Below are 22024 nucleotides of genomic sequence, written 5' to 3' on the forward strand. Positions count from 1 at the left end.
ATAACAACTTTGAAGAAATATTTAACACCTAGAAAAAACTTGCCAAAAAAGTTTGGCAACCCTGTAGGTATTCTAGAGTTGATGATGAAGAGCAAAAAAAGAAAGATCGTAGGCGTATTTAAGAGTAATTTTTGAGAAATCTTGTCAGACAGGGCCATAGCTTTTTTAGTTTCGATAAAAGGGGCCGTATAAAAAAAGTTTTGAAACCCTGGTTTAAAACTGTACAAACTTGGTTTAAAATACTTCTGTTGTATTAATTTATTATTTGGTAGTTATACAGTCATCAAAAATTATTATTCGATCAAGTTTGGCATCTGTACATCAAGTAAATTAAAATTACCTCAATAGTTTTGATTTATTATATTGGATTTGATGGGCTTATTGTTAGTTAGTCAAATTTATCATATCAGGAAATTTTGTATATTCGGTTATAATCTGAAACAATATTATATTTTTAAAACCTTTTCAAACTTAGTTTAGATTTTAGAAGTTTTAACTTATAAACATAGCTTTACCATCAGGAAATTTTGTGCTTAATAACTCTTAGTTTTTTTATAAACTTTGCAGTGCAATAACGTTCACCAAAGAAACTGAGGTGAATAATCAGCTTTCTTTTAAATGATTAAAAGAGTGTAAATTTGTGATTTTGGAATGTATGAAAACCATCTTTACAGGTCAATATTAAAACTTTCTTTGAAATAAAAATCTACAAAAAATTTAAGTATACATTCTTACATAGACACCTAAGAAAATCTCTCTTACATTGTATTCCTTTGAAGATAACGAACAAAAGAAAATTATTTAAAAGCTTGGTTTTTGAAAAATACTTATCAGTGCTTAAGAAAATGTTTTTTTTTTAATATGTTTGAAAGAAAGAGTTTTATTAAAGAGTTATTCAAAGCTTAATAGTAAGATTATACCACTTTGTACGATACTACGTTTAAAATTACTAAAAACTAAAAATTCTAAATATATTTTATGAATTGCTAACTTTATTTGAGCCTATAGTTCCAAACCAATAAAACTAAGTTTTTCTAAAAGTTTTTTTTTCATAAAGTTTTATCCAGTAAAGTTTTAAAAAATATACAATTAAAATTAAAGTTAATAGAAACAAATATTTTCTACAACTATTAACACTTTTTTTAAGTTTTTGGCTTAGGCTTTATTTTCGTTTGTATGTTATTAGACAAATTTTCAAGTAAATTTTAAATACATTTGTCTAAGTTAATACATTACTTATTTAGTTTCTTTTCTTTTATTTGTTGAAGTTTAAAATTTAAATGAACGAAAAAGTTTATTCGCACGTAATAAATTGTAAAAGCATGTGGTGTACGACTCGATAACCAAAAGGTTCCTTTGTATACCAAGGACCTTAGACCAAAGTTTTTGAAAGCTTTTTTTATCGTTCATTCAATAAACAATATTTATTAATATCTAACATTAAAAAATCATATTGTGCCTGATATTTTAAAATAGATTATTAAAGTTTTAAATGTTGCTATCTTAATAAATAAAAAGTTTTATATAAACAAAAAGTTTAATAGTTTTTAAATGCTTTTAAATTTAATAAACAAAAGATTACAAGTTCTTAACTTTTAATCCTCATTATGTTGTATTAGTTTATGATTTTTTATTTCTTAAGGCTTATGAGAATAATTAAAAAAAAAACAACAACTAAAATACGTAATAAAACTTTTAAAAGATAATTACTTTTTTGTTATATGCTGTACTTATACTATTGTACTCAAAGTTTCTTGCTCTAATTTTTAATTACCTAGTATTACACAATATTTTTTTCGAACAAAGAGCTTAAAAGCATGAAATATAATCATGCTTTCAAAAATGGAAGAAAACAACAAGAAATTAATAGAAGAAGCGAAGGAAATTCATGGCTTAGTCGAAAAGTTTGATAAGTTTCTAGACTGTGCGTTTTTCGCCTATTTTCAAATGTCGATGATACTCTCCGCTTACATCAACAGTTGTGAAACGGACAGTTGTGATACAAGACGAAAGCTGGCTAAGCACGATAAAAAGTTCAAGCACTTCTGTGAGCTGTTTTCAAAGTTCAGAAAACTCACCAAGCACAGTTTAGCGCCGAAAGTGACTGGCGGTGAAAGTAAAGATTTTGTTTACAACTACGAAAAAAATAAACCGCTTTTGGTTGAGTCACAGCTGCTGAGTTTTGTTGAGAGTTTAGAGGAAAACGAAAATACTTATAATTGTTCGGTGAGTTTTAAATTTAACGAAGACTACAAAAAATTCGTTAATGAAATAAACCAACTTGAAATTGAGTATGAAAACGAAGACGACCTAGATATAGCTAAGTTGAAAACAAGTCTTGAAGTTGCAAAAGAAAAGTTGAAAAATTTAGAAGTTCGTCTCTATTTAGATATTATAACTGATTACAGTCAAGCATTGATGCGAAAGCACATAAAATACAGCAAAAAGTATTTGTGTGGCTACATAATAAAAAGGCTAGAAACAATAGAATACAAAGAAACAGTAAGTAACATAAGACAATGTGTTATTTGCTTGGAGAATTTTGAACATGGAGTGTCGGTTATAAAATTAAAATGCGAACATATATTCTGTACTGAATGTATCCGAAAATGGTTGAAGAGTTCCCTTACTTGCCCGTACTGTAGAAACCAAATGAAACTTGAAATAATAGAAAGATGTTTTGATTATAGTTTGCTGATCAAGTAAATAATATTTTAGATTGTATTAAGGTGTATATTCTATCTAACTTTCATATTTGCAGACCTAATAGTTTTTTTTTTAATTTTTTGTTATTAGTTAGTATAATAGTTTAAATATCATTTTTTACAAAAAAATTGTTTGTTCTTGTCTAATATTTTTAAATTTTTTTTTAAATAATCATTGTTTTATAATATTACTTGAAATATTACTTGGTATTACTATAGTAACTTGAAAAAAAGTAAGTGACTTAAATAATAAGATCCGTTTTATTAACTAGAAGTAAGATCAAAAACTTATCTTTGTTAACACTCTTAAGTCAGATTACTTTTAAAGGTATTTTTGGTTAAACATATACTTTGGTTTATACAAGTTTTATCATAACTCTATTAACTAATTACAAAGATATATTTTTGCGTTTAAATTATAATAGTGAAGAAAAAAATCTATTATATATTTATAAAATTTTGAATTATTAAACAAAACATAAATATATATTTTCTAAAGCTAGTAAAATTGTTGTTTAAACTTCAGCTTCGTTTTAGTTCGTTAAATTGTTCTTTTTTTGGTTAAATTGATATTTAACAATTCTGTCAAATAATAGCAGTGCTTTTTCTTTGTTTTCTCTTCTATTTAAAACATTGCTGTTTTAAAAATACATAGAAACTTTTTCATTAGCAATAAAAGATAATTAAGTTTAATGTATCAAGATAATTTAAAGTTTATTTAACTATTTTTTTAATGGTTTCTAACATAGTTTTGTTGTGGAAATTTTTAAGTTTCTACTAGTAGGCTAGAGTTAGCTTTTAAATGTTAACTCCGCTTTTGCCTAAACATCTAATACTTGTTACTAAAAATAGTGAATAGTAGTGAACTTTAATTTGATTTATTGATGTTAACTAAAAAACAAGTATGTAGAGTAATTGTGACTATCTGCGATATTTTATAAAAATTGTGAACTTAAGTTAAATCAATACGCATAATAAAAATGTTATAGTCAGTTAAAGACAATGCTATGTTTGATAAAAAACTCTTATAAAATTAAGTAAAAAGTATAATATTTGTCCTTTTATTTTCATTAAAAAAATTTTTAACTACATCATATATAACCTTTACTAAGTAACATTAAGTGTACTGTTGAAATAAATCTATAATTTTCTAAACAAAACCTGTAAAAGTATTTTCATACGTTAGGATATGTATTATTTAAAATTAGTTAAACAAAGCAATTAATATAAAAAACGTACTAAAGACTAATAATTCAAGTTTGAAACTAAAATTGAAATAGATTTTTACTTTGAAAGTTTGAACCTAACCTATAAAAGATACAACGTAAACTCAGATAGGAATTTCTAGTGGAGATTTTTCTAAATCAAATTTTATACTTTATGAAGTTTATATAAACAAAAGTTTTTCAGTCAATATTTTAATGTAGAAGTTAAACAACGTAGTATTTTCACTGAGTTACATGAAAATTAAAATTCGGACAGTTAAAATTCATGCAAATATATTTAACAAACCCCAACCTAAAAAAAGACCATATATTTAAAAATAAAAGTAAAGAATACCTATGTAAGTTTTAAAAATATTTACATGACGTTTTTTTGGAAAATTTTGAATATATTTTTAAATATTAAAAAATTACAAAAAATAACTGTATTCTAAAACTTATTATAGCCATATTTCTAAAAATATTTAAACTTTTGCAAAAAATAAAAGTAATATTTGTACAAAATAATAATTCCTACATACGCATCTTTTGTTATTCAAATATATATCATGTTTTGAGTTGTGTTGTGGCCCTTAAGATTTTTTTTAAAGATTTTGAACTGTCTAAATTTGAATAGTCGTCTAGCTCGTCTAGCTTGTATGATAAGAAGTTATTTAATGTTAAAGTAATCAAAGAGAAATTTTAATACTTTTGTACATTTAGTTTCAATCTAAAATGATACTAACATTTCTAAAACTATTTTGATTTATTTAACTTTAGTTGGGATTTTAAAAGTTTTGTCTGATAAGAACTACAATTATCAGGAACATATTTGTGTTTTATAAGTAGTGAAAGTATAATTCAATTTAGCTATAAATTTTACAGTGCCATAACTTTCACTAAAGATACTGATTTGAGTAATTAATTTTTATACGTTTCAGTTTAAAAACTGTATGACTTTAAAATGTAGGAGGTCCATTTTTACTAAGCTCCCATTTATATAGAAAAAACTAAGATAAACTTTATTATACACTTTTATATATACACTTACATAGACACCTCAAAAATATCTGACTTACAATATTTTTTATGATGATAATGTACAAAAGGAGATTTTTTTAAATATTTTTTTTGTTCAGTATCTATCAAAATAAAAATTTATTTTAAAAAAAAGTAGTTTTAAAGCTTAAAGAAAGAGTTATTCAAAGATTTTTAGTAAGATTATACCATTTTGTATAAACTATTTTGTTAAATTCGTAAGAAATATAAACAAAATGCATATTATCATAAACTACTTATTCTAAATATTATTTTTTATAAACAAAGCTATAATTTTTAAAGTAAATAGTATTTTGTAACTTTTAATTTTCTTTATATTAAAAGCTTGTAATAGATTGTAAAAGCATGTGGTGTACGACTACACAACAACAAGGTTCCTTCGTAGACTAAGTCCTTAAACCAAACTTTTAAGCTCTATTTTTTATCATTCATTAAATAAACAATACTTGTTAATATCTAATATTAAAAATTTTTACATAAGGCTTGGTATTTAATGAAAAGATTTTTAAAGTTTTAAATATTGCTATCTTAATAAAAATATTTTATTAGAAACTAAAACTTGAATAATTTTCAAATGATATTTGCTAAACAATAGATTATAAGTTTTCAACTTATAATCCTCATTATGTTGAATTATTAATAGTAATCTAGTTCTTAAAGCTTATGAAAATAATTAAAATAAACTACAACTAAAATGCATAATAAAACTTTTAAAAGATAACTACTTTTTTGTAATATACTGTAATTTTCTATTTAAAGTTCCTTGCTCCAATTTTCAATCCCTTAGTATCAATTAATATCTTTTACATATTAAAAAGCTCACTTGCATTAAAAAAAAGTTAATGCTTTGAAAAATGGAAGCAAATAACAAGAAGTTAGTTGAGGAAGCGAAGGAAACTCGTGGCTTGGTCGAACAGTTTGATAAGTTTCTCGACTGTACGTTTTCCGCCTACTTTCAAATGTCGATGGTACTCTCCGCTTACATCAACAGTTGTGAAACGGACAATAACGAGGTAAGAAGAAAGCTGGTTAAGCACGACAAAAAGTTCAAGCACTTCTGTGAGCTGTTTGCAAAGTACAAGAAACTCACCAAGCACAGTTTAGTGCCGAAAGTGACTGGAGGTAAAAGCATGGATTTTGTTTACAATTACGAAAAAAATAAACCATTTTTAATTGAGTCAGAGCTGCTGAGTTTTGTTGAGAGTTTAGAAAATAACGAAAAGACTTATAATTGTTCGGTGTTTTGTAAAACTAACGAATACTATTGGAAATTCGTTAATGAAATAGACCAACTTGAAATTGAGTATGAAAACGAAAACAATCTGGATATAGCCAAGTTGAAAACAAGTCTGGCAGTTGCAAAACGAAAATTGGAAATTTTTGAAGTTCGTTCCTCCTTAGTTCATTTATAATCCTTCGTTACTATGATTGATTACAGTGAAGCATTGATGGAAAAGCATATTAAATACAGCAAAAAGTATTTGTATAGGTACATTATTAAAAGGCAAGAAACAATAGAATACAAAGAAACAGTTAGTAACATAAGACAATGTGTAATTTGCTTGGAGAACTTTGAAAATGGAACGTCGGTCATGAAGTTAAAATGTGAACATATATTCTGTACTGAATGTATTCGAACATGGTTAAAGAGTTCCCTTACTTGCCCGTACTGTAGAAACCAAATGAAACTTGAAATAATAGAAAGATGTTTTGATTATAATTTGTTGATCTAGTAAAAATATTTTATATTTAAGACCCAATTATTTTTTTTCTAAAACTTGTTGTTATTTATTAATTAGTATAAAAGTCTAAATATCATTTTTGCAAAATTTTTCTTTGTTCTTGTCTGATATTTTTATAAGTTTTAAAAAACAACCATTGTTTATAATAAACATTTATACGTTTATTTTACGAATTTAAATTTGCTTTATTTTTGTCGAACTTTTCCTAAATTAAGTAATTTTAAAAAACTAAAATGTATTAAACGCTTCTTCACAATTTAAAACTTATTTTCTTAAAGTTACTAAAGCAACTTGAAAAAAGCTTAGTGACTTAAACAATAAGATACGTTTTATTAACTAAAAGTAATAACAAAGTCTTATTTTTGTTAACACTCGTAAGTCAAATTAATTTTAAAGGTATTTTTGGTTAAACATAAACTTTGGTTTTTACAAACTTTTTCATAACTTTATTGACTAATTATAAAGACATAAATTAGCGTTTAAATTAAAATACAGAAGAAAAAATCAGTTTTGAATTATAAAGGTATATGTTTTAAAGCTAGTGATTATGTAAAGTTATTGTTTAAACTTCAGCTTAGTTTTAGTATGTTAAATTGTTTTTTTTTTTGCTTAAATTGATACTTTACAATTCTGTCAAACAACTGCAGTGCTTTTCTTAGTTTTCTCTTCTTTAAAACATTGCTGTTTTTTAAATATATGAAAACTTTCTAATTAAAAATAAAAGTTTATTGCGTTTAATGTATCAAGATAAAATAAAATTTAATTAACTACATTTTTAATGTTTTCTAACATAGTTTTGTTGTGGAAATTTTAAGTTTACACTAGTAGGCTAGAGTTAACTTATAACTGTTAACTCCGCTTTTGCCTAAATATTTAATACCTGTTATTAAAAATAGTGAATAGTATTGAACTCTAAATTAATTTATTTATGTAAACTAAAAAACAAGTAGGTAGAGTAATTGTAACTAACTTGGATATTTTATATAAAATTGTGAACATAAGTTCACTACGTACAAAAAAATCTTATAGTCAGTTAAAGACATTGCTATGTTTGATAAAAAACTCTTATTATGTTAAGTATAATATTTGTCGTTTTATAAACATTTTTTCAATGTTTTAAACTACTTTATATATATATATATATATATATATATACTTTTACTAAGTAACATTAAATGTACTGTTACAATAAATCTTTAATTTTCTAAACAAAACCTGTATAAGTATTTTTTGAGTTAAGATATTTATTATTCGAACTTAGTTAAACAAAACAAGTTTGGGTGTTATTATTTCTGTTAAATTACAACCGACTATGCTAAAAAATTTAGTTAAAACTAATAATTTAAGTTAGAAAAAAATTAAAACAGAACTTTACTTTGAAAGTTTGAACCTAACCTAAAAAAGATACAACGTAAACTCAGAAAGGAATTTCTAAAGCATGTTTTTTCTAAAATAATATTTATACCCTGTGAACCTTATATATTTATTGTGAAGTTTACATAACCAACTATTTTTTTGACGTAGTAATTAAACAAGGGAATGTTTCCACTAAATTACATGACAATTCAAATTTGACAGTTGAAACTCATAAAAATATGTTTAAGAGACCACAACCTAAAAAAAATACATTAAAAAAAAAGTAAAAAATACTTATGTGGGTTTTAGAAATTTTTTAATAATAATTTTTCGGAAATTTTTGGGTTTATTATTAGATATTTAAAATTTACTTACACTTAAAACAACTGTATTTCAGAACTCATTATAGCCATATCTCAAAAAATATTTAAACTTTTTCCAAAAAAAGAAAAACACTACTTGTAGACAACAGTAACAACAATGTTTACTGAACAACGAAAAAGCGCTCTAAACAATTCGTCTTAGGACCTGGTGCACGAAAATACCTTTCGCTTATCGAGTCTTACACCTTTTTGGGTAAAATTAAACGTTTTGTCTGGGGCAAGTAAATCGCACAAATCTACCTTTTATTATTTAAACATTTATTATTTTTTAAATTGTGGCCCTTAAGAATTTTTAAAGATTTTGAATTGTCAAAATTTGAATAGTCGTGTAGCTAATCAGAAGTGCCTTAGATTTGCAACTGACGCGGATAGTATATATCAGATATAATTTGTATACTGCTGTATTGGTACTTCACCTCATTTGCATAATATTATAAATGGAAAAATTTACAAAATCTTACAACTGCAGCCGACCCGGAAAGTAGTGATTGATAATTATGAAAACTTACGGCTTGATTTATTCTTTTTAATAGAATAACTAATTATTGCCATAAAAATAAATAAAAAGTTATAAATTTTAGTTTATCTGATGACTTTTAAAAATTGAATTAAGTTTCATTGTTGTTATTTAAATTAGAATTTCAATAAGAAACTTATTATTAATACGTATTATACATTTTTAAAACAATAAATAGTTACTATTCATTTTACGCTGAGTATGATAAGAAGTTATTTAATGTTGTTCCTTTTGGTATTAAACTTTTGTATAAACATCTTAAAACTAAAAAGTTTTATTAAAAAAACTATAAATGAACTAAAATTGTTCATGTACTTGTTAAAGCTTATCTAAAAATGTGATTGAAAAATATTTAAAACAACTAAAGCTAGTTATAATACAACACACCATAAAATTAAGACCTAAGTTAGGTAAAAAGAAAGCCTAAGTAGAGTTATTTTACCAAGTCGGCTGCAGTTGTAAAGTCAAAAATTTTATTTATGACATTATACAAATGAAGTTAAGTATTAATAAAGCAGTATATTAATAACATTCTGGACAAGATGTTAAAAGGTATTCGTGGTGTGCGACTCAATAACCGAAAGGTTTTTTCGTATCAAAGTGTTAGGACCAGATATTTTGAGCGCTTTTTGGCACAACAAATCTAATAATCGGGGCAGCTTAAAAAGTTTATGTTAAAAAGTAAACTGAGATAGTTTTTTTTTTATATTGTGTTTAGGAACAATTTAATAGCTAATATGCTAATTTTAGAAAAAATAAACTTAATCAAAACATGTGTTATTAAGTTTCACTTAAAAAAAATGACGTGAAATAAAAGCTCACTATCTTAAGCAATAAAGAGCCTTATCTATTCTTTTATCGTAAAGTTAGTTTATTCTTTAACGTGAATTCTGTTAATTCAAGATGTTATAATACATTTACATTGAGTAAAATATAATCCTAAACCATAAAAAGTTGGAACGCAGTAATATTTTTTTAATTCTTTTCGTTACCATTTGGTGACGTTTATCTAATTATAACTTTTCGAAAATTATTTATTTTGAAAAAATATAAATAGATATAAAAACCTTGTCAAAAACACTTTTGTTGTAATTTTTTTTTTAAAGGTCATATTTACACAGTCATCCAAAAGTATTTTTCAAATATGTTTGTAATATGCACTTCTAAAGCACCTAAAAAGTTTGTGTTTGTTTGAAGACTTTAATTGGTTTAATGGTAATTGACAAATTAATCAAATAGGGAAATTTTAATACTCTTGTACATTTAGTTTCAATTAAAAATGATACTAGCATTTCTAAAACTATTTTGATTTATTTAACTTTAGTTAGGATTTTAAAAGTTTTGTCTGTTAAGAACTACAACTATCAGGAACATATTTGTGTTTTATAAGCAGAGCAAAGTATAATTCAATTTAGTTATAAATTTTACAGTGCCATAACATTCACTAAAGATGCTGATTTGAGTAATTCATTTTTATAGTTTCAGTTTAAAAACTGTATGATTTTAAAATATAGGAGGTCCATTTTTACTAAGCTCCCATTTATATAGAAAAAACTAAGAAAAACTTTAATATACACTTTTATATATACACTTACATAGACACCTCAAAAATATCTAACTTACAATATTTTTTTATGAAGATAATGTACAAAAGAAGGTTTTCTAAAAGCTTTTTTTAATCAGTAGTTAGTGAAATATATAATTTTTTTTTAAGAAATAGTTTTAAAGTTTAAAGAAAGAGTTATTCAAAGATTTTTAGTAAGATTATACCATTTTATATGAAACTATTTTGTTAAATTCCTAAAAAGTATAAACTAAATGTATATTATCATAAACTACTTACTTTGTTCTAAATATTATTTTTTATAAACAAAGCTATGATTTTAAAAGTAAATAGTATTTTGTAACTTTTAAATTTCTCTATATTTAAAGCTTGTAATAGATTGTAAAAGCATGTGGGGTACGACTAGACAACAAAAAGGTTCCTTTGTAGACAAAGTTCTTAAACCAAACTTTTAAGCTCTATTTTTTATCATTCATTAAATAAACAATGCTTGTTGATATCTAATATTAAAAATTTTTACATCATGCTTGTTATTTTTCTAAAGATTGTTAAAGTTTTAAATGCTGCTATCATATTAAAAATTTTTTATTAGAAACTAAAACTTGAATAATTTTCAAATGCTATTTGCTAAACAATAGATTATAAGTTTTCAACTTATAATTCTCATTATGTTGAATTATTTATAGTAATTTAGTTATTAAAGCTTATGAAAATAATTAAAATAAACAACAACTAAAATGCATAATAAAACTTTTAAAAGATCACTACTTTTTTGTAATATACTGTAATTTTCTATTTAAAGTTTCTTGCTCCAATTTTTCATTTATTAGTATCAATTAATATCTTTTACATATTAAAAAGCTCACTTGCATTAAAAAAAAGTTAATGCTTTGAAAAATGGAAGAAAACAACAAGAAATTAATAGAAGAAGCAAAAGAAATTCGTGGCTTGGTCGAAAAGTTTGATAATTTTCTAGACTGTTCGTTTTCCGCCTACTTTCAAATGTCGATGGTACTCTCCGCTTACATCAACAGTTGTGAAACGGACAATAACGAGGTAAGAAGAAAGCTGGTTAAGCACGACAAAAAGTTCAAGCACTTCTGTGAGCTGTTTGCAAAGTACAAGAAACTCACCAAGCACAGTTTAAAGCCGAAAGTGACTGGCGGTGAAGGCATGGATATTATTTACAACTACGAAAAAAATAAACCGCTTTTGGTTGAGTCACAGCTGCTGAGTTTTGTTGAGAGTTTAGAAAATAACGAAAAGACTTATAATTGTTCGATGTTTTGTATAATTAACGAATACTATTGGAAATTCGTTAATGAAATAGACCAACTTGAAATTGAGTATGAAAACGAAAACAATCTGGATATAGCCAAGTTGAAAACACGTCTGGCAGTTGCAAAACAAAAATTGGAAATTTTCGAAATTCGTCCCTCCTTAGATACTATGATTGACTACAGTGAAGCATTGATGGAAAAGCATATTAAATACAGCAAAAAGTATTTGTATAGGTACATTATTAAAAGGCAAGAAACAATAGAATACAAAGAAACAGTTAGTAACATAAATCAATGTGTAATTTGCTTGGAGAACTTTGAAAACGGAGTGTCGGTCATAAAATTAAAATGCGAACATATATTCTGTACCGAATGTATCCGAACATGGTTGAAGAGTTCCCTTACTTGCCCGTACTGTAGAAACCAAATGAAACTTGAAATAATAGAAAAATGTTTTGATTATAATTTGCTTATCTAGTAAAAATTCCTTTAGATTGTATTAAGGTGTATAATCTACCTAACTTTTATATTTGCAGACCTAATAGTTTTTTTTTAATATTTTTTATCATTACTTAGTATAATAGCCTAATTATCTATTTTGCAATAATTTTGTTGTTTTTGTTTAATATTTTTATAAGTTTAAAATAACTATTGTTTATAATAAACATGTATACGTTTATTTTACGAATTTAAATTTGCTTTATGTTTGTAGAACTTTTCCTAAATTAAGTTTTTTTTTTTAAACTAAAATGTATTAAACGCTTCTTCACAATTTAAAACTTATTTTTCTTAAAAAAATTACTAACGTAACTTGAAAAAATATTACGTGACTTAAACAACAAGATACGTTGTATTAACTAGAAGTAATATCAAAAACTTATTTATGTTAACACTGTAAGTCAGATTACTTTTAAAGATCTTTTTGGATAAACATAAAGTTTGGTTCGTACAAACTTTTCATAACTTTATTAACTAATAATAAAGACATACTTTTGCTTAAGACATAATTAATAAACAAAATTATATGTATTTTAAAGCTAATGACTATGTAAAACTATTGTTTAAACTTTAGCTTAGTTTTTGTTCATTAAATTGTTTTATTTTTGCATTAATTGATACTTAATAATTCTGTCAAACATCTGCAGTGCTTTTTCTTAGTTTTCTTTTTTTATTAAAACATCGCTGTTTTGAAATATTTGAAACATTTTTTATTACTAATTAAAGTTTTATACGTTTAATGTATCAAGAAAATTTAAAATTTATTTAATTATTATTTAATGTTTTTCTAACATAGTATTGTTATGGAAATTTTTAGATTATACTAGTAGGCTATAGTTAACATTGAACTGTTAACTCCGCTTTTGCCTAAATATTTTGTTATTAAAAATAGTGAATAGTAGTAAACTCTAAATTAATTTATTGATGTTAACTAAAAAACAAGTAGGTAGAGTTATTGTAACTAACTGCGATATTTTGTATAAAATTGTGAACATAAGTGCATAAGTTCACCGCGTACAAAAAAAACTTATAGTCAGTTAATGACAATGCTATGTTTGATAAAAAACTCTTATAAAGTTAAAAATAATATTTGTCGTTTTATAAACATCTTTTTCACTGTATTTTATGAAGTCACAATCAAAAATTCCTGCGGTTTTTGTTTTTAAAGTTAATCAATGTGATTGTTGCTGATTCAACAAAACCGGTTAGAAGACAGGAAACCGAAAAGTTTCCTAGAAAAACAAGATCGTTGTCCATACCAATGAAGATTGATGTTTCACAACAAATCGTTCCCTCCCTTATAAACCACCGTGTCATTTTGTCGCTGTGCTAAAGTGACGCACCGTGTCGTTTTGTCGCTGTGCCAAAGTGACCCTCCGTGTCAAAGTGACGCACCGTGTCGTTTTGTCGCTGTGCCAAAGTGACCCTCCGTGCCAAACTGATGCACCATGCCAAGGTAACGCACCGTGTCATTTTGTTGCTGTGCCAAAGTGACGCACCGTGTCTATTTGACGACCGTGTCATTTTGTCGCTGTGTCATTCTGACCCGCTCCCAACTTTATTAACTAATTATAAAGACATATTTTTTCGTTTAAATTAAAATACAGAAATAAAAAATCGATTGTATATTTATAAAATTTTAAATTAATAAACAAAACAAAATTATATGTATTTTAAAGCTAATGACTATGTAAAACTATTGTTTAAACTTTAGCTTAGTTTTAGTTCGTTAAATTGTTTTATTTTTGCTTAAATTGATACTTAACAATTCTGTCAAACAACCACAGTGCTTTTTCTTAGTTTTCCCTTTTGTTCAAAACGTTGTTGTTTTAAAAACATATCGAAATTTTTTTCATTAGTAATTAAAGTTTTATACGTTTAATTATCAAGATAAATTAAAGTTTATTTAACTATTTTTAAATGTTTTCTAACATAGTTTTGTTGTGGAAATTTCAATTTTATACTAGTAGGCTAGAGTTAACATTTAACTGTTAATTCCGCTTTTGCCTAAATGTTTTCTTATTAAAAATAGTGGATAGAAGTAAACTCTAAATTAATTTATTGATGTAAACTAAATTACAAGTAGGTAGAGTAATTGTAACTAACTGCGATATTTTATAATAGATTGTGTACATAGTTCACCACGTACAAAAAAAATCTTATAGTCAGTTAAAGACAATGCTATGTTTGATAAAAAACTCTTATAAAGTTAAATATAATATTTGTCGTTTTATAAACATTTTTTTAAAGTTTTAAACTACATTAAATATATACTTTTACTAAGTAACATTAAATGTACTGTTACAATATATCTATAATTTTCTAAAAACCTGTAGAAGCATTTTTTAAGTTAAGATATGTATTGTTCAAACTTGGTTAAACAAAACAAGTTTGGGTGTAATTATATCTGTTTCATTACAACCGACTATATTAATAAGTTAAGCTAAAAATTTACTTAAAACTAATAATTTAAGTTAGAACTAAAATTTAAACAGAACTTTACTTTGAAAGTTTGAACCTAACCTAAAAAAGATACAACGTAAACTCAGAAAGGAATTTATAAAGCGGATATTTTCTAAAATAATATTTATACTATGTGAACTTTATATATTTATTGTGAAGGTTATATAACAAAAAGTTTTTCGGTTTGTATTATTAACGTAGAAATTAAACAAGGGAATATTTTCATGAAGTTACATGACAATTCAAATTTAGACAGGAAAAATTCGTAAAAATATATTTAAGAGACCACAACCTAAAAAAACCATATATTAAAAAAAAAGTAAAGAATACCTATGTAGATTTTATAAATTTTCAAATAAGATTTTTTTGGAAATTTTTGAATATATTTTTAGATATTTAAAATTCACTTAACAGAATTTATTCTAGCCATATCTCAAAAAGTATTTAATTTTTTTCAAAAAAAAAAAATACTACTGTAGACAATAGTAACAACAATGTTTACTGAACAACAAAAAAGCGCTCAAAAAAATTCGTCTTAGGACCTGGTGCACGAAAATACCTTTCGGTTATCGAGTCGTACACCACTTGGGTACAGTTTAACGTCTTGTCCAGGACAAGTAAGCCGCACATTTGTATCTTTTATTATTTAAATATATATTATCATTTGAACTGTGGCCCTTAAGAATTTTTAAAGATTTTGAAGTGTCCTAGTTTGAATAGTCGTGTAGCTAATCAGAAGTGCCTTAGATTTGCAACTGACGCGGATAGTATATATCAGATATAATTTATATACTGCTGTATTGTTACTTTACCTCATTTGCATAATATTATATAAGGAAAAATTTACAAAATTTTACAACTGCAGCCGACCCGGAAAGTAGTTCTTTTTGAGTAGTAACTGATAAGTATGAAAACTTACGGCCTGATTTATTCTTTTTCATAGAGTAATTAATTATGGCTATTAAATAAATAAAAAAAGTAATAAACAGTAGTTGATCTAAACAGTTTTTAAAGTTGAATAAAGTTTTTTGTTGTTAGTTTAATTAGAACATTGATAAAAAAAATTATTGTAGATACGTGATATTCATTTTTTATACAAGAAATATTTAGTATCCATTTTAAACTGTGTATGATATGATAACAAACTATTTAATGAAGTTTATTTTGGTATTTAACTTTTATTTAAATGTCTTGAAAACTAAAAAGTTTTATTAAAAAGAATATATATATATCAACTAAAATTATTCAATGATTTGATTTTGCTTTCCTAAAATCGTGATGAAAAGTATTTAAAACAATTAAAGCTAGTTATAACACAAACATAGTAAAAATTAAGACCAAAGTCAATTAAAAAAATCCAAAGTAGAAATTTTTTATCACTCAACTGCAGTTGTAAAGTTTTGAAATATTATTCATTCATAACATTATGCAAATGAGGTGAAGTATTAATTAAGTAGTATTTTATTAACATCCTGGACAACACATTAAAAGGTATCCGTTGTGTGCGACTTAATAACCGAAAGGTTTTTTTCGTGCACCATGTCCTAGGACCAAACATTTTGAGATTGTTTTTGTAAATTTTTAACCTATGAGCCATCCTTAACCAACCTTACCCAAACATAAAAAAATTAAACAAAAAACAACATAAAAAAAAGAAATTAAAATAAAGCTAAGCTGAACAATAGCTAATCAAAAGCGTTTAGATTTGCAGCCGGTGCAAATTTAAAATTAATAGTAGTTTTTTTAGTGGGGAAGTACAATACTCAATCTAATTTCTAATTAAATTTTCTTTTGAGTAATACTTTTGCTCAAATCTAGACTTTATTGCTTATCTTAAGAAATCAGGATGTATAAATTTTAATTTTCATTAAGAATTTGGGAAGTTGAGTTTAATAAAGTAGTTATTATAATGATTACAAAGTCAATTTTTGTATCATCTATTTCCAATAAAAATTTACAATAAGAAACCTTATATTAGTCCTGGATAAGAAGTTAAAAGGTAACCTGGTATGTGACTTGATAAGCAAAAGTTCCTTTGTGCACCAGGTTGTTGAACCAAGTATTTCGAGCGTTTTTTTTTGTTTTTTAACAAACTTTAATAAAATTATACATGGTTGAAAACACAAAATTTCAACTAGCTATGACACACCTAAGTTACTCAGGATAACTCAGACTGACTCAGGCCAAACAAGGTTAGTTTAAACTTTTTTTAAAGACTTGGACTTATTTGAATTTTCTTATAGTTTTATTTTGAATTCAGTTTTTTCTCTTAAAAATTGTGTTTTTAAAGTTCAATACTATTTTTAAGTAATTTTAAGTAGTTCAAGCTAAATGATTTTTTTTCAGTTTATACTTAACTTAGCCAACTTAATGAGTTTTTAAACTCTGGCCAGGGTTGCCACTTTACCTGAAATCCTGGAAAAACCTAAAATTTGACATTTTAGGCAAAAAAAACTGGAAAAACCGGAATTTGGGAAATTTTCAAAAAAACCTGGAGTTTTGAACAAAATTACCAAAAAAATCTGGAAATACCTGGAATTTTCACTTGTTCAGTAGTAAGATTTCAATTTGACTCAAAATATCTATCATATAAATAAATAACATTTTTCATCATCAAAATTTTTAAATTAAAAAACATATTCAAAGTAGCCTTACAGTATCTTTTCAATGTTTTTATACCATTTAACACAGTTTCTTACCTTAAACTTAACTTTAAACTAAAGATAGACCCAAAAAGGTGTACCCAAAAAACCCAAAAAACCTGGATGTACTTTGGAAAACTGGGAAAAATTTTGAATAGCAAGTGGCAACCCTGTCTGGATGACTCAAGCTAGTTTAAAAACATTAAAAATCTTATATTGTAATCCAGTTTTTTTGGTTTAAAATACTTTTTTTTAAAAATATTGTGTTTTATTAAATCATTTTGTTAATATTTTATTTAAATATGTTTTTTACTTTAAAAAGAAAAGAAAGATTATTTGGTTTTATGCTAGATTGACAGTAAATTTTCCGTTATTTGCTCATTTAAACTATAAATTTCTCAAAAACAAAAGCTAACTCAGACCAACTTAATGCAACTCAAGGTAGTTTTTGCCTGGGTGCACGACTATTCAAATTCTGACAACTCAAACTCAACAATTCAAATTCCGACAATTCAAATTCCGACAACTCAAATTTGGACAATTCAGATTCCAACAACTCAGATTTGGACAATTCAAATTCCGACAACTCAAATTCGGACAATTCAAATTCCGACAACTCAAATTTGGACAATTCAAATTCCGACAACTCAAATTTGCCAAACCCTACTCTATAACAAAATGAGATTAATAGCCAACATAACATCTTGAAGACTAAAAAAAAAACTTAACAAATTTCAAAACACATCGCTTAAAAACGACAAGTATGGAGGTATACAACCAAAAGTTGAAATAAAAATAAATTCTTATTGTTAAACTTTTTATAAAATATAATTTTACTTTGATTATCTTTTGTATTTATTTTAAAATTAAAATTTATTATTTAAAATAATAATAAATTAAACATTTAATGCTGTCAAAGCTTTTATAGCAAAAACTAACACGAGGTTACTTGCTATAAAAATAGATAAATCTTGAAGCTTTATTTTATAATGTTGGTTTTGTTTATCGGAGCTTTAGTTGTCGACATTTGAATTGTCAAAACTAAAATTTTCAAGTTTTAAATGTCGGAGTTTAAGTTGCTGGAAATTGAATTGTTCAAATTTTAATTGTCCGAATTTAAATTATCAAAATTTAAATTGCCACAACTGAGTTTAAAAATTTGAAATGTTAGAGTTTGGATGGTAAGAATTCAAATTGTTGGAATTTGAGTTGTCCGAATTTGAATTGTTGTAGTTTGAATTGTCCGAATTTGAGTTGTTGGAATTTGAATTGTCGGAATTTAAATTGTTGAGTTTGAGTTGTCGGATTTTGAATTGTCCAAATTTGAATTGTCGGAATTTGAGTTGTCGGAATTTGAATTGTCTGAATTTGAATAGTCATGTAACCTTTTTGCCTCTAAAAGTTGCTATGCTGATCAATGTACTTGTAGGTTTCTTTATTTTTGTTTTTAATTGTATGAAAGCCCTGTCAATGCAAATACTTTTTAAGTAGCATTCATATCAGTATAAAACCAAGCTTTTATCATGTAAACATATTTATCATTTATATGATAATTTAATATCATTGTATCTTTTCCAACTCAAAAAAAAAAGTTACATTAAACATTTTTTTATTTTCAACTGAAAAATATGTTTTTTCTAAGATTTATTTTACACATCTAATGATAGTTTTTGATTTTACTCTTTAATCATTTAATTTAATAACTTTTTGAATTATACAATGTAAGTAGTTTCAGTAAAACTTGACTGCCCATTGCACTAATATCTGTTTTACAAATCTTGTCAGTAAAACAAAAGCTAATTTGAAAAGTAATTGTTTTATTAAAATTACGCTTTGTTTTTTTATTTACGTACAGGTTGCCAAAAACCTGGAATACTAAAAAAACCTGGATTTTAACAATTAAGTTTAAAAAATCTGAAATTTTGAACAAAAATCATTAAAAAACTTTACTGGGAATATTAAACAATTTTCACATGTAAAGTAATTAGATTTTGGTTGATTACAAGTAATTTCTATTGTAAAAAACATAACATTAATAATAAATTAAAAAACACATTTAAAGTATTGTAGCTTTACAGTATCTTTTCAATATCGTTATACTATTTAAGAGAGTTTTTTGCCTTAAATCTAATAATGCTAAAAACAGGTTTGCCACTTTACCTGGTAACCTGGAAAAACCTGGAATTTGACAATTTAGGCAAAAATAACCTGGAAAAACCTGGAATTTGAAATATTTTAAAAAAACCTGGAAAAACCTGGAATTTTGAATAATTTAACATTTTCAGTAGTAAAATTTCGATTTGACACAATATATATCATATAAATAATTTTTTTTGTCATCAAAATTTTTTTGATTAAATAACACATTTAAAGTAACTTTACAGTATCTATTCAATGTTTTTATACTATTAAACACAGTTTCTTATATAGAAATTAGCTTAAAACTAAAAATAGACCCAAAAATGTGTACTTTTAAAAACCTGGAAGAACTTTGGAAAACCTGGAAAAATTTTTGAAAAAACAAGTGGCAACCCTGTAAAAGTGTACTAAAAAACTGGTTTTTAAAAAACCTGGAGTGGGTAGGGAGTACTTGGGTGATGTTTGCTGGACTTATAAGTACATATGAACATATTAAGAAGAATCTAAAGAAAAAACATTGTAAAAAAAAGTATGCAGCTAAAAAACTAATTTCAAACTAAAAAATCACATATTTTTTGATTTTTAGACTTAAACAGTAATAAAACCACTTATACATGTTCTAGACTTATAATTTATATCTTAAATGAAAGCTTATATTTATTGACATAGATTTAAAGACATATTAACTGCTTTTGATGTATTATGATGTCATAATTACTCTAAGTATGCAAATTTTGTCAGTAAAATGGTGCTTTTTGGAAAATTAAAAAGAATAGCTTGTTAGTGATTTTAATAAAAAAAATAATGTACACTTACTTACCTTTGAAAATTTAGGTGATGAGGCATGTGTATTAGCGTGATATTTGATGTCATAGTTTATTTAACTTTAAGTGTTTAAAAAACCTCTAAATAATTATTTATTTAGCATTACAACAAATTAACAAAATATTAAAAAGTTATAGTTTATTTTATGCAAGATAATGTTGTATGGTATTGAACAATAAGTTAATTCAAGAAAAATAAAAACTTTTAAAAAGAAATGAAGAAAATTGCAAAACTAACATCATCTAGTATTAACACTTGACAGTTTTCAAAATGACTGGTACTTATAGAAATTTTTGTATAAATAAACTGTCACATAATTGATAAAATCTAATGGACTATCTGTTTGAAATAATTTGGTAAACATAATACTATTGAAGATTAAAAAAAACTATCATTTAACTTTCAGTAAAAGACATCTGTTCTACTAAAAAATCTATTTGGATATGGTTTCTCAGTGAAAAAGTAATGTATCTTTCATTAGAAATATTCGATTCCCCTTAAATTTTACAATCAAGAATAAAATCTATATGCAAGTTCAGCAGGTCACGTTTAGGTGGGTGTTTCTACTTCAAATTATTTCCATCTCCAACTCTCATGATGTGGTTCATCTTGTATGTCTCACCATCATTTTTAGTTTCACAAGTAGCACTATACCATGTGTCTGATGATCCTTCACTAATTAATGTGGCATAAAATGTCCCACCAAAATATCTCCATTTTTTTTGTTAATTGGGGGAAGAAGCCCCTACAGTTAAAATGCTGCATCAGCGTTTGTTGGTAATGAACACAGAGAGAGACTGAAAACACTCATCATCATCTGCAACAAGGGCACATAAATTTAGGAGTCTTTCCTTGTGTGTACTACCATTTACTTTAAAAAGTTGTGGATTGTATAACACTTTGGATTTGTGTGACTCTTTAAATTAAATTAACTCAGTACAAACAATAACATCATTTTGATAAGGATGGGGTTTAAAATAGTAGGCAGCTCTTCCACACTCACTACAGGCCCACCCCACCGTTTTACACAACTTGAGACGCTTCTGCATACATTTATCCCTTTTCTTTCCCTTTTAAATTTTTTGTATCTGTTTAAGTTTTAAAAAAATTGTTCTGCTACCCACCTTTGCCTTATCTTGTTTAGAAATTTTACAGTTTTATCAAAATTTTTTTCATGTTAAGTTTCAAATAAAATCAGATATAAGTCATGTACAGTCATTTCTTATCCCTTTTGCTGTGAAGCGTTTGTTCCTAAAGTTTGCCACTGCTGCACATTTTCCAAATCCAGCAAGATGCCTTTCAGGTTTTAGTTATTGGTTGGAAGTCCTGCCAGTTCTTAAGTAGTTAATAAGTGGAGCTCAGTAGCATGTGGTGGATTTGACAAACAAAAGTTCCAAGTTCATACTCTCTACCTGTTTGAAATCAAAAACTTGGCCAGCATGCAGACACATCTTGCTAAGAAAATTTTGTTACACAACTCAAAATTTGGCTTAAACATCTTATGTGGATTATGTATCACATAGGCATCCAAAGTGTTCATTATTCCATTACGGAGATCTTCATACAGCTTAGGAATTCTTAAGAAGGTCTTTTTGAGAGCTAAAATCAACAAAGTATAAAAAAGTTTGTGTCACCTAGTGAGTTAAGTA

The sequence above is a fragment of the Thalia democratica genome, chromosome 9 (genome assembly GCF_965202585.1).
Source record: "Thalia democratica chromosome 9, ktThaDemo2.hap1.1, whole genome shotgun sequence".
Classification (NCBI taxonomy): Eukaryota; Metazoa; Chordata; class Thaliacea; order Salpida; family Salpidae; genus Thalia; species Thalia democratica.